Source organism: Herpailurus yagouaroundi, unplaced genomic scaffold, assembly GCF_014898765.1.
Source record: "Herpailurus yagouaroundi ecotype Mexico unplaced genomic scaffold, PumYag 184, whole genome shotgun sequence".
NCBI classification, from domain to species: Eukaryota; Metazoa; Chordata; class Mammalia; order Carnivora; family Felidae; genus Herpailurus; species Herpailurus yagouaroundi.
This window is the reverse complement of record NW_024412415.1, coordinates 41,034,074-41,047,654: the sequence shown is the minus strand read 5'-3', so window position 1 is coordinate 41,047,654 and position 13,581 is coordinate 41,034,074. Positions and strand designations below refer to the sequence as shown.

General features: G+C 39.6%; 1 protein-coding gene and 1 non-coding gene across 2 annotated transcripts in view; both read right to left on the bottom strand.

The window, feature by feature from the left end:
- The window catches only part of SCAPER (S-phase cyclin A associated protein in the ER), a 512,156-nt gene that overhangs the window by 43,398 nt on the left and 455,177 nt on the right, over positions 1-13,581 (bottom strand). The window lies entirely within an intron of this gene.
- LOC121042179 (U6 spliceosomal RNA) lies at positions 2,501-2,606 on the bottom strand. Its single transcript, XR_005796024.1, has one exon. It is a non-coding gene; the product is annotated as a U6 spliceosomal RNA (small nuclear RNA).

Genomic DNA, 13,581 nt, shown 5'->3' with positions numbered 1-13,581 from the left:
GCCTATTTAAGTCTTTTGCCCGTTAAACAAAAATGTTTATTCATTTATTTTGAGAGAGAGAGCATGCATGCATGTGAGTGGGGAGGGGCAGAGAGGGAGAGGGAGAGAGAATACTAAGCAGCTTCCATGCTATGAGTGCACAGCCTGATGTGGGCTTTGATCCCATGGAACAGTGAGATCATGACCTGAGCTGAAATCAAGAGTTGGACACTTAACCGATTGAGCCACCCAGATGCCCTGCCCATTTTTTAATAGTGTTTTTGTTGTTGTTGTTGTTGTTGTTGTTGAGGTTTAGGAGTTTTCCATGGTTTCTGGATATTTATTCCTTATCAGATATACAATTTGCAAATATTTTACCCCGTTCTCCACGTTGCCTTTTTACTGTGTTGATACTGTCTTTTGATACACAAATTAAAAATCTTCCTGAGGTCCAATTTGTCTACTTTTTCTTTTACTGCCTGTGCCTCTTGTGTCCTATCCAAGAAATCACTGCCAAATCCCATGTTCTGAAGCTTCTGCTCTGTGTTTTCTTCTCAGTTTAATAGTTTCAGGTCTTTGAGCCATTTTGAGTCATAGCGTTTGAAAAGTGTTCAGCTTTACTCTTTTGCATGTGGATGTCCATGTTCCCCAGCACCACTTGTTGAAAAGACCCCTTTCCCATTCAATGGTCTTGGCATCCTCGTCAAAATCATTTGTCCATATGTGTGAGGGTTTATTTCTGGGCTCTCTGTTCTGTCCCATTGTTATATATGCCTGTATGCCAGTTTCACATTGTTTTGATTACTGTGGCTTTGAAGTAAGCTTTGAAATCAGAAAACTTGAGTCCTCCAGTTTTGTTCTTTTTTTCAATATTTTTTTTATTTATTTGGGCTCCCTTGAGATTTCATATGAATTTTAGTATCAGTTTTTCTATTTCTGCAAAAAAAAAAAGTCTTAAGAGATTTTGTCAGAGATCACATAAAATCCACAGATTGCTTTGGGTGGTAATGACATCTTAATAATACTGTCTTCCAATCCATGAACATGGAATGTGCTTCCACTTATTTATGCCTTCTTTAATTTCTTTTGGCAATGTTTTTTCCTTTTCATTGTATAAGGCTTTTTTGCCTTCTCAGTTAAATTAATTCCTAAGTTTTTTTTTTTTTTGTGCTATTGTAAATGGACTTGTTTTCCTAATTTCCTTTTTGAGACTGTACATTGTTAATATAAAAAAATGCAGCTGCTTTTTGTGAGTTGGTTTTGTATTCTGCTACATTGCCAAATTCATTTATTAGTTTTGATTTGTGTGTGTGTGTGTGTGTGTGTGTGTGTGTGTGTGTGTGTAATCTTTAGGGTTTTCTATATATAAGATTATATCATCTGCAAACAGAGATATTCTACTTCTTCCCTTCTGATTTGGATGCCTTTTATTTCTTTTTCTCACCTAATTTCTTTGGCTAGAAATTCCAGTACTATGTTGGATAGAAGTAGTAGAAGTGGCATCTTTGCCTTGTTCCTGATCTTAGAAGAAAAGCTTCTAGTCTTTCACCATTGACTATGATGTTCCCTGTGGGTTTTTCATATATGGTTTTTATTATATGTTGGTACTTTCTTTCTATCCTAGTTTTTTGAGTGTTTTTGTAATGAAAGGGTGCTGAATTTTGTCAAATGTTTTCTGTATCAATTAAGATGATCATGTGTTGTTTCCATCATTCTGTTAATGTGGTCTAATTACAATGATTGATATTCATGTACTGAACCATTCTTGCACTCAAGGAATAAATCCCACTTGGTCATGATGTATAATCCTTTTACCATACTGCTAAATTTGGTTTCGTAGTGTTTTGTTGAGCATTTTTACGTCAATGTTCACATGGGGTATCAGTCTGTAATTTTCTCTTTTTATAGTGTCTTCATCTGGCTCTGGATTCAGAGAATCCAGAAACTCAGAGAATGAGTTATGAAGTGTTCTCTCCCATTACATTTTTGGGAAAAGTTTGAGAAAGACTGGTGTTAGTTCTCTAAGTGTTTGGCAGAATTCACAATTGAAGCCATCAGGTTCAGGGCTTTCCTTTGGAGATTTTTGATTACTGATTCAATCTCCTTACTAGTTATATAGGTATATTCATATTTTCTATTTCTTTGTGATTTAGTCTTGGTGGGTTTTTTGTTTCTAGAGATTTATCCATTTCATCTAGGTTATCCAATTTATTGACATACATTGTTAATAGCACCTTCTTATAACCCTTTTTACTTATGTAGAATTGATAGTAATGTTCCCACTTTCTTTTCTTTCCTCACCTTTATTGAGGTAGAAATGACAAATAAAATTATAACTTATTGAAAATGTACAACATGATGATTTGGATATATTGTGAAATGACTCTCAGAATCAAGTTAATACATCCATTACTTTAGTTTTTGTTTTTTTACATAGTTATCTTTTTTATTTTTTGTGGTAGAATGCTTAAAATCTACTTTATTAGTAAATTTCAAGTATGCAATACTGTATTAAACTACAGAAAATATGGGACACTTCAAGAATTTGAGTGTCATCCTTGTGCAGGGGTCATGTTATCTTCTCTGTAGTGTTTCAATTTTAATATGTGTGCTGCCAACGTAAGCACCCCGTTTTCATGTCTGAGTTTAGTAATTTGAGTCTTCTCTCTCTCTCTTTTTTTCCTGGTTCATCTAGTTGAAGGTTGTCAATTCTCTTGCTCTTTTCAAAAAACTTGAATTTTTGGTTTCATTGATTTTCTCTATTGTTCTTTTATTTTTTTAAAAAACATGTTTATTTATTTTAAGAGAGAGAGAGAGAGCGAGCGAGCATGAGAGTGCACACGTGTAAGCTGTGGAGGGGTAGAGAGAGAGAGAATCCCAACAGGCTCCACGCTCAGCGCCGAGCCTGACACAGGGCTTGATCTCATGACCTTGGAATCATGACCTGAGCTGAAATCAAGAGTTGGATGCTCAACCAACTAAGCTACCTAGGTGCCCCTATTCTTTATTTCAATGATCTCTGCTGTAATCTTTGCCATTTCCTTCTTCCTGCTAGCTTTGAGTTTAGTTCGTTCTTTTTTCTGGTTCCTTAAGTTGTATAGTTAGGTTGTTTTGAGAGATTTCTTATTTTTTAACATAAATGTTTATAGTTATACATTTCCTCCTTAACAGTGCTTTTACTGTATCTTGTAAGCTTTGATATGTTGTGTTTTCATTTCCATTCATCTCTAAGTATTTTCTAATCTCCTTTGTGATTTTGTCCTTAATCCATTTGTTAAGAGTGTGTTGTTTAATTTCCACAAATTTGTGAATTTTTTAGTTTTACTTCTATTATGGATTTCTAACTTTGCTCTGTAATAGTTGGAAAAGATATTTTGTATGATATTTATTTTTTAAGTCGCACAAGACTTAATCTTTGGCCTAATAGCTGATCTATCTTGGAACATGTCCGATGTGCACTTGAGAAGAATGTGTATTTTGTCTTTGTAGGTTAGAATGTTCAGGAAAAGCATTATTCTGCCTACCACAATGGACTAGTTATTCATGATTCATTCATTTATTCAACAAATATTTATTGAAGACCTACTCTGTAGTAAGCACTACTCCAGGCACTAGGATTCATCAGTAAAAGCGATGCCCTTTTCCTGATAAAGCTTACATTTTAGTGTGGGAGTATAGAAGAAACAAATCAAAAATATACGTAATATATAGTATGTCAGGTATGCTAAATGCTCTGGAGGAGAAGGGGACATGGAGAAGGGGAATGAAAAAGTGGGTGAATGTTTAACAGTATTTTATATAAGGTGATTAGGGAAGCTTTTTCTAAGGTGTTAAGTAGGTAGAGTTCTACAGAAAGTGAGGAAGGAAGCCATAAAGATATCTGACGCCAGGGTGTTTTAGACAGAAAAGCAGCATGTCTCAAGTCTTGGAGCTAGGAACATGCAGGACATGTTCAAGAAACAGCAAGGCCAGTGTGGCTACAGCAGATTGAGTGCATGGAAGAACAACAGGCGATGAAGTCAGAGAGGACAGGAAGAAGATCAGGTAGGATCTTACAGACCATTGTAAGGACATTATAAGGATTTTACTGGATGAGAAAGAAAGCCATTTTAAAGTTCTGAGCAGAACAATGATGTATCTGACAAGTTTTTAAAAAATCACTATAACTAACTGGTTGAAAAGCTTTTAGAAGAGCCAAGGCAGCAGCAGGGTGGCCAATTAGGAGGCTGTTAGAATTATTCAACTGAGAGATCATGGTGGATGAGCCAGGCTGGTAGCTATGAATGTGGTGAGAAGTGGTTGGATTCTGAAAATCTTCAGAAGGCAAAGCCAACAGGATTTCCTGATAGATTGGATGTAGGTGTGAAATAAAGGAAGTAAAAAATGGCTCAGTGGTTTTTGCCCTGAGTAACTGCAAGAATGTGGCTGCCATTTATAGAAATGGGGAAGACAGTGGATAGAGCACATTAGGAGGAAAACCAGGAGTTCAGTTGTTTTTTTTTTTTTTAACTTTATTTTTTATTTTTTAAAATTTACATCCAAATTAGTTAGTATGTAGTGAAGCAATGATTTCAGGAGTAGATTCCTTAATACCCCTTACCCATTTAGCCCATCCCCCCTCCCACAACCCCTCCAGCAACCCTCAGTTTGTTCTCCATATTTATGAGTCTGTTTTGTTTTGTTCCCCTCCTTGTTTTTATATTATTTTTGTTTCCCTTCCCTTATGTTCATCTGTTGTTGATAGTGCTGCTGTAAACATGGGGGTGCATGTGTCCCTTCAAAACAGCACATCTGTATCCCTTTGATAAATGCTTAGTAGTGTAATTGCTGGGTCGTAGGGTAGTTCTATGTTCAGTTTTTTGAGGAACCTCCATACTGTTTTCCAGAGTGGCTGCACCAGCTTGCATTCCCATCAACAATGCAAAAGAGATCCTCTTTCTCTGCATCCTCGCCAACATCTGTTGTTGCCTGAGTTGTTAATGTTAGCCATTCTGACAGGTGTAAGGTGGTATCTCATTGTGGTTTTGATTTGTATTTTCCTGATGAGGAGTGATGTGGAGCATTTTTTCATGTTGGTTCACCATCTGGATGTCTTCTTTGGAGAAGTGTCTATTGATGTCTTTTGCCATTTCTTCACTGGATTATTTGTTTTTTGGGTGTTGAGTTTGATAAGTCTACTAACCCTTTATCTGATATGTCATTTGAAAATATCTTCTCCCATTCTGTCGGTTGCCTTTTAGTTTTGCTGACTGTTTCCTTCGCTGTGCAGAACCTTTTTATTTTGATGAGGTCCCCGTAGTTCATTTTTGCTTTTGTTTCCCTTGCCTCTGGAGATGTGTTGAGTAAGAAATTTCTGTGGGCAAGATCAAAGAGGTTTTTGCCTGCTTTCTCCTTGAGGATTTTGATGGCTTCCTGTCTCATATTGAGGTCTTTCATCCACTTTATTTTTGTGTATGGTGTAAGAAAGTGGTCCAGGTTCATTCTTCTGCATGTTGCTGTCCAGTTTTCCCAGCACCACTTGCTGAAGAGACTGTCTTGATTCCATTGGATATTCTTTCCTGCTTTGTCAAAGATTAGTTGGCCATACGTTTGTGGGTCAATTTCTGGGTTCTCTATTCTATTCCATTGATTTGAATATCTGTTCTTGTGCCACAGGAGTTCAGTTTTAAACTTGTTAAATTCAAGATGCATATTAGACATATAAGTGGAGATAATGAATTGCAAGTTGGATACAATTAACTTCCCAAGGGTAGGTATTTTCTGTCAATTTTGTCCCCAGGGCTTAGAACAGTGTCTGACACACAGTAGCTCCTCAACAAATTATTTGTTGAATGACTTAATAAATATACAAGCCTAAGGTCAGAGGGGTGGTCTGGGCTTGGGATATTTGGGAGTCATCAACACATACATGGTATTAAGCTCAGGAGGTCATCCAGTAAGTGCACACAGATGGTGGTCTGAGGATTGAAACTTGGGATATTCAAACATTTAGACACTGGGGAGGTATGAAGAAATCAGCAAAGAAACTAAAAAACAGAAACCAGTGGGGTAGGAGGAAAACCAGCAAAGTGTGGTGTCCTAGAAACTGAGTGAAGACAGTTTCAAGGAGAGGGAAGTGATCAATAAAAAAGTTTAAAAATAAATGAGAACTAAAAAAAGGATAAAATTTGTATCAATGACTGTTAAATCCTATTTTTAGATTATAAAAACTAGCTGCATATGTTTAGAATGGGAAGAAGGTGAGTGACAGGGGACTGGAATACAGCTGTCTGTGATAAGTGGAAGAAAAGGCTTAGCAAATTAGCTGCTTAACAGCTCAAATGAGGAAATCATGTTGCTTGTTTGCCAATGAATATAATTCAATTTTTGACTGAATTAATAGGAACACAACGTACACAACTAGAAGGCTTAGTCCTGCTCCACTACCCTGGGGGCACTGGGTCCAGCACTGGGTGCCATACAACATTGAGGAGGACACTGATGCATTGGAAAGTTCTCAAGAAAGTGACTCGTGTTGTACAAGTATCTGGAAGCAGTGTCATCTGAGGAACATCTGACCGAATTGGGAAATTTATGTCAGAACTGGAGGCCATAAAGGGTATTTTCAAACTGAAGAGGTGTTATATTGTTATTTTTGACCCCAGAGAAGAGACATTACCTGAAAGCAGATATTAGATAAACTTACAGAAATTCTTCTAACAATACCCTCTTGTGCGTGTGTGCACGCGCACACACACACACACACACACACACACACACACACACACATATGCACACACACCCTATAGCTGGTTTAATGCAGTTCTAAGTTGGAGCCCCAATGAAGGGAATGGGGATGACTTAGTGGAGGTGAGAGAGCAAGAGAAAGCTGAAGGTGAGAAAAATGTATGTATAAGCATTAGAAGACATCTGGCTATTCAGTTAGAGAGAAGAAAAAATACAGGGACAATGAAAGAGTAATATTCCTGGGTGGGGTGAGGCTGGCTGATACTTGGGAGGATTTCCAAAGTACCTGATCCAAGTTTCAGTTGAACTCACAGAGCAACTTCTGAGAAGGAAACCTTTCTGGGAAGAGAAGTTGGAGATGATAAGAGATGGACTTTCTTGCTGTCTGGAATGGACAACCTGGGAGAGGATGAAGAAAGAGGAAGACCAAGGGGACACCAGTGGGAATGGGAGGGAGAGGGTGAGGCCACTGAGGAGAAACCAGGCTCTGGCACAGGTCTGAATGGAGGCCCAGGGAGAGGGAAGATAGAGAGCTGATGGGCCCGGACAGTCTGGGGACAAGTAAAGGTGGAGGTAAGGAAGGGCAGGGAGGAGCCCAGGAGGTGAGAATGTGAGCGGCCCTGACAACATCCTGACAACAGGATGCAGTTCTGGATCCTGGAGCTGCAGGCCAGGGCTGCTGTCCAGAAACACCTCTCAGATGGGACATTTCTAACCTTCCAACTTCAGTTTTCTCGTTCACTGCAAGCAGCAAAGGGCCCTGTGCTGGTTTTGGCTAGTTTTGCTGATGTTTTGGCTTCTCCTATCTTAAGAAGTTGGCAGTTAGGCTGAAGGAGCTCTGCCAGAGGCTCTAATGTGTTGCCAGAGGAAGGCAATTGCTTCTGCTGGTGGGTAACCGGAAGGGAAAAAAACGTCATATCACGACTGCATGATGCCTGCAGTGCCCTCCTAATTGATCTTTCCTGCTTGTGTTCTCATGCCTCCCATCCATTCTTCACAGAGTAAACAGATGCTTTTTTAATTTTTTAAGTAATCAGATCATGCCACCCTCTGCTGAAAATCCTCAAATGGCTTCCCCTCACAAGTAGAAGAAAACCCAAACTTCTACACTCTCTGTCCTCATCTCCAGGGCCTTACTTCTCTGGCTTCATCTAGCACTTTCTTTCTTGCTCATCACATTCCAATATACTGCCTTCTCTGTTTCTGGAACATACCCACCTCAGACATTTGGGAGTCATCAATTTACCATTCATCTCCACTAGAATATTCGTCCCTTGGATCTTTACATGGCTGGCTCCTTAGTTTCAGTGTCATCTCCCCAGAGAGGCCTTCCCTGACCACTCCATCTCCAGAAGTCCCTGACTAGGCCTCTGTGCTATATTACCCTGCTATTTTCTCATACTGCTATCACTAGCTAATATTATCCAAACTGTTCATTGGTTTATTGTTTTTTTTACTTTTTTCTCCCAGTAGATTATAAATTCCATAAGGATAGGCATTTTGTTCACTACCACCTCCCTAATACCTTGATGAATGTCTGGCACATATCAAGTGCTCAATAACTAGTAATGAATAAAGATCTGTCGAAGCAATAGAAGGAAATGAGGAAAAATTCATCTCATTCCTTGCCAAGGAATGAGGGCTCTGGATGTCTCCCTCTTACCTTAGAGGAGGGAGAACATGAGATGTGGGCAGGCCTTCTTCCTATGTTAAGTGCAGGTGCAGGAAATGGGGCCCTGGCACAGGTTAATGATACACACTGGTATTTGCTAATTTTGCCAGTCAAAAGCTATTTCCTGAGTTTTTATTTTGCTTCTAGGTTGGTGCTGGTGCCAGAGGGGAACTGCTAAGTCATTTAGTCTCTTTCCTTAGGGAAATCTTTGTAGTTGAAGACATAAAACAAATGCACAGGACAAGAGAATGAATGAATGAAGCAGACAAATATCAAGTAAGAGGGATAAATAGGGATAAATATTTCTGAGGCAAGCATTCTTTTGATTATATCAGATTGGACTGAACTGGATTCTGGGAGACAGAAGCTAAAGATCACTAAGGTTTTAGGTTTTAGAATCTGGTCAGATAACAAGAATCATGAGTAGAATAAGGTAGTGAGGAGGAACGGTCAATTTTGGGTGAAAGCCACTGAGGTTTAGAATCTGACGTATAAAATAGAAGTTCCTGGTAGAAACCACCAGTAGGAATTCCATGAGGAAATGTCCATCAGGGCCTTGTTGTGAATAGGATTTGTACCTTAATTTCACTTGCTTTTGCCTTGATTTACTTTTTCCTACTATTTTCTTTTGTTCTACATTTTTTTTTCATAAAAACTCCTGCATATACTGTAATCCCTCTCAAATCTTTTTGGAAAAAGGGAATCATATAATAAGTATATATTACAGCACCACAGGCAAGAGGTTGTGGTGACAGATGTGTTAGTTCCTATTTTCCCCTGACTCATTTGACCCTGTGAGGGAAGAAATATCAAACTCACTTTCACAGTGTGAGGAAACAGGCTTTAAGAAGCTAAAGAATCTGCCACTGGCCCAGAGCTAGGAGAGCAGGAGCTGCACCCACGCTGTTCTGACTCCCAAACCTGTGCTCTTCAATACAACTGTGCACAAAACCTTTCTTGAGATCCTGCCCTTCAAAGTCCTACAGCCAGTGGGAGTCTGACGGCAGGTGCATTCTTGACATATTCTGCTGCTCTGAACCTGGTGAGCCGATACATGTACTGACAGTCTGCCTTCATCATACCCTATCCTCTCTGGGAGAAGTAAGGAAGTGAAGGCTGCTCTTAAACTTTAGTCCTGTAGGCTATGGCCCAGACAGCTCCCTTTCTCTGGCACAGTGCCTAGCACATAGTGGACACACAAGTTGAATTGTAGCAATGAAGTGGTCTCATTGTTCTGTCCCTATAAGTCAACTAAGGCTTTATTACTAGCTGGAATGGATCTTTCTGAAATCTCTCAACTAGCAATCACCCAGTTGTGAGTACAGAAACAGTCCAGAAGTTCCTGCTCTTGTATTCTTCTCACTCTCTGGATCTGAAGCAGGCGATAGTCACTTTCCTCATCACTCTACTGGCTGCTGTGCTCCCTTGTATGGTGTGAGCAGGACTGCTGGAACATAACTCACAAGGAGCACTTAGCCTGGGAATACATAAAAGGTGCTCAACAAATGTAACTTCCTGAGTCCTATTATATTTACTTTAGTCCCTATTTCCCAATCCCAGAAAGTTTTTTGTCTAAGGACAGTGGCTAATGACCACAGGTTTAAAAGTTAACAGAGGTGATGTCAAGGGACAGGCTGATATACCAAATACGAGACTGCAGAGAGAACAGAAGACACACGAGAAAAGGATGCTGGAAACACATTTATCTACAGGGAAGGCTGGAATGTGGCAAATAATGTTTTTCAAACACAACCACGGCAATATTTCTGGTCCTATATTTCTAGGACCTTCGTATTCCCCGTGAAGAGGTGAAGTCTATTTCTCCTACCTCTGGAAGGAGGGGAGGTGGGTGTTGTGAAGTCCTTGATGAATAGAATACAGTGGAAATAGGCTGCATGACTTCTGTGGGTGGCTCATAAAAGGTAATGTTTCTACCTGGTTCTTTGTCAAGATGCTCCTTTTGGGAACTGACCACCATGCTGTGAGGAAGCCCAGATTGGCCTATGCAGAGTGACCAGGTGGAAAGGTCCTCGGCTAACAGCCACATGAGCCATAGATGTGTGTGAATAAGCACTCAGATGATTTCAACTTCTAGCCTTCAAGTCTTCTGACTGAGGCCCAGATATTGTGGAACAAAGATAAGCCAGTCTCTCGGTATCTTGACAACATTCCTGACACACAGAGTCTGTGAGATTAACAGATGATTGGTTTTTTTAAGATTTTATTTTTTTATGTATCTCTACCCCTAGTGTGGGACCTGAATTCACCACTCTGAGATCAAGAGTTGCATGGGTGGCTGTCAGTTAAGCGTCTGACTCTTTGAAAAATTTTTCAAAATGTTTATACATTTTTGAGGTGGGGGAGGGGCAGAGAGAGAGGAAGGCACAGAATCTGAAGCAGGCTCCAGGCTCTGAGCTGTCAGCACAGAGACCGATGTGGGGCTCGAACTTAGTAATGGCAAGATCCTGACCTGAGCTGAAGTAGGATGCTTAAGTGACTGAGTCACTCAGGCACCCCAAGTGTCTGACTCTTGATCTCAGCTCAGGTCTTGATCTCAGGGTTGTGAGCTCAAGCCCTACACTGGGCTTCACACTGGTCGTGAAGCCTACTTTAAAAAAAAAAAAAAAAAAAGAGTTGCATGCCAGGTACCCCAATAGATGGTTGTTTTATGCCACTAAGTTTTGGGGAAATCTGTTATACAGTTATAGTAATTGAACAAGGAGAATAAAAGCAAAGGGAAATATGTGGAAGGGTGAGATCAGGGAAGTTCAGGGAGGAGAGCATGGATAGAATAGTCTGTATGTTGCCAAGGAACAATTAGGACTAGTTCTAATAGGTAGCAGTAGGGAGACAGGTTAGAGATTGGTATAAGGAGAGACTTTTTAAAGCATTAAAACTTATCAATAACAGAATGGTTCTCTCAGTGTAATGAGTTCCCTGACAAAAGAAATATTCAAATATAGAATGGATGAGGTTATTGGAGAGATTCACACATGAATAGAAGACTGGATTAAGGAAACTTTAAGGTTCCTTCCATTCAACAAAATGTGACAACAGATGAGATCTGGGGTACAAGGAAGACAGAGGAGACAGAGATGATGGCATCTGGAGTCTGATGATATTGTACATGAGGAAAGAGACTCTGGGAAGATTAAGAAAAATTCTTTTCCCTTCCTTCTGCCTCTTGCTCAGATGACTGTTAATGGTCCCATTTTCTGCCTCCTCTCTAATACATTCTTCACCAAATATTCCTGATATCTGATTAATGCTCCCAAAATATGGTTCTTAGCATGTCACTTCCCTGATCAAAGGCTTTTAATGACACCGCTGCCACCACATCTTAGCAAAATAGTTCACACAGCCTTTTTACATTTATTACCTCAGTTGAACCTCATAAAAACCTGGGAGGCACTAAAATCACCACCACATACATCCCCAAATTGAGCTCAAGTAAGTACTCTATTGGTTCTTCATATTTTTCTACCATGATGTCTTCGCTTTAGCTATTTGTTTATCTACTTTCTCTCAACTCTAAATGTTCCAACAAACCCTTCTATCTTTCAAGGTCCAGATTAAATTTTAGTTGTTCTAGGGAACAGGTAATTCCTACCACCAAGAGTGATCTCTCCCTCCTCTTAACTCCATCAATAATGATGTAATGACAGCTGCCAATGTTTATTAACCATTTACTATGTGGCAGGCAGTGTGCTAAGTGCTTTTCAGGGTTATCTTCTATCCTCTGTACCTCTCTGCCTTATACCATGGGTCTTTGTATATGCATCGTCTTTCCTCTACTAGCCGACAAGGTCCTTGAGGACACAATTGATGTCTGAGTCATTTCTGCTTTCTCCCAAGCTTAGCACAGGGCCTGGCACAGAGCAAGTGCTACATAAATATTTGTTTAATGCATGAGTGAATAATTCAGGCAGGCAGAGTTAAAGTTTACCTTTGCCAAACAAATCGTTTTCAAGCACCCTTAAACACTTGAGAAGTACTCATTTATATCCACATAATTAATGAGCTAAATTATAAATCATTCTTTTTTTTTGACACAGGTTTCCAGGGACCTTGGATAGAACCCATTTTGTTAGTGTAGTTTATGGATGTGAAAATAAAAACCATGAATGTATATAACAACAAACTCCTTTTCATGTAAATATATTCTAGAATTCAGAAGAGTCTTCTTCAATCAGAATTAGCTAGGTTTTATAAGCTCCTCTTCTTATTCTGTATGGTCATAAGGACTGTCAGCTCTCCCTGTGAACCCACTGCTCCTTGGCCCTATTAGTACAATGTCTAGTACAGTTATGGAATTAGTCAATGATTGCTGATTAAGTAAAAGGCCTGTGTTGGTTGCAATTCATAATCACTCATTACTGTTCTGCTCCTGTTAGCACCTTCAGGGGGCCTCAGTGAGTCTCAGCTAATTAGGGCAGTTGAGATGCTGACAGAGATTTGAAAACCATCCTTTTCTCTTTACTACTTAAAGGACCAAGAATGTAAAAGTGATTAACAGTAAGGGCCAAAGAAATAAGTATTTCTGAAAGTCCTATTACAGACTGTTGAAATTCATTTAAGTCATTAAGAATTATAATTTGTGAAAAGTCCTTGGATTAAAATTCTGAACTAATCCTAACATAACATCAAACCTTTCACCAGAAGATCACAATTCCAATTTTTACTTAAATGCAAGTTCAAAACCAAGCCTGGTACAAAAATCAAGTTAGTCTTTTCTCCTCCACACTGAAGCAAAGATTAAGAACATAAACTCTGACACCCAAATTGTCCTTCAGAAAACCTAGGTAAAAATTAGCAGATTAAGGGCACAATAGGAGAGTAGTGCAAAGGCAGCCGGGCTGTAATCACCGTCACAAAAAGGCTGGGCCACCAGCAGACTGCAGTGTTTACTCAAAGCCCTGGGCTAATCAGCTACTTAATTATCTCAGGGCTCGCCAGCTCACAAGATGATTTTTGAAGGCCTCTCTGGCTCCTCTTTGTCTTTTTATTCCTGCTGGTCATAAAAGAGCTTTGACAACAACCCTTCCTCAACTTTCTGGCTCTGGCTGGCTTGTCCTGATAGCCAAAACAGGCATTATGTGAATTACTCCAATATAATGACAGCCACACTACCTTTGTCCCCAGACAAGGCCGTGACCTTGCAGAAAGAAACTCTGACACACATAACAAAGTATTTTCCATAGGTC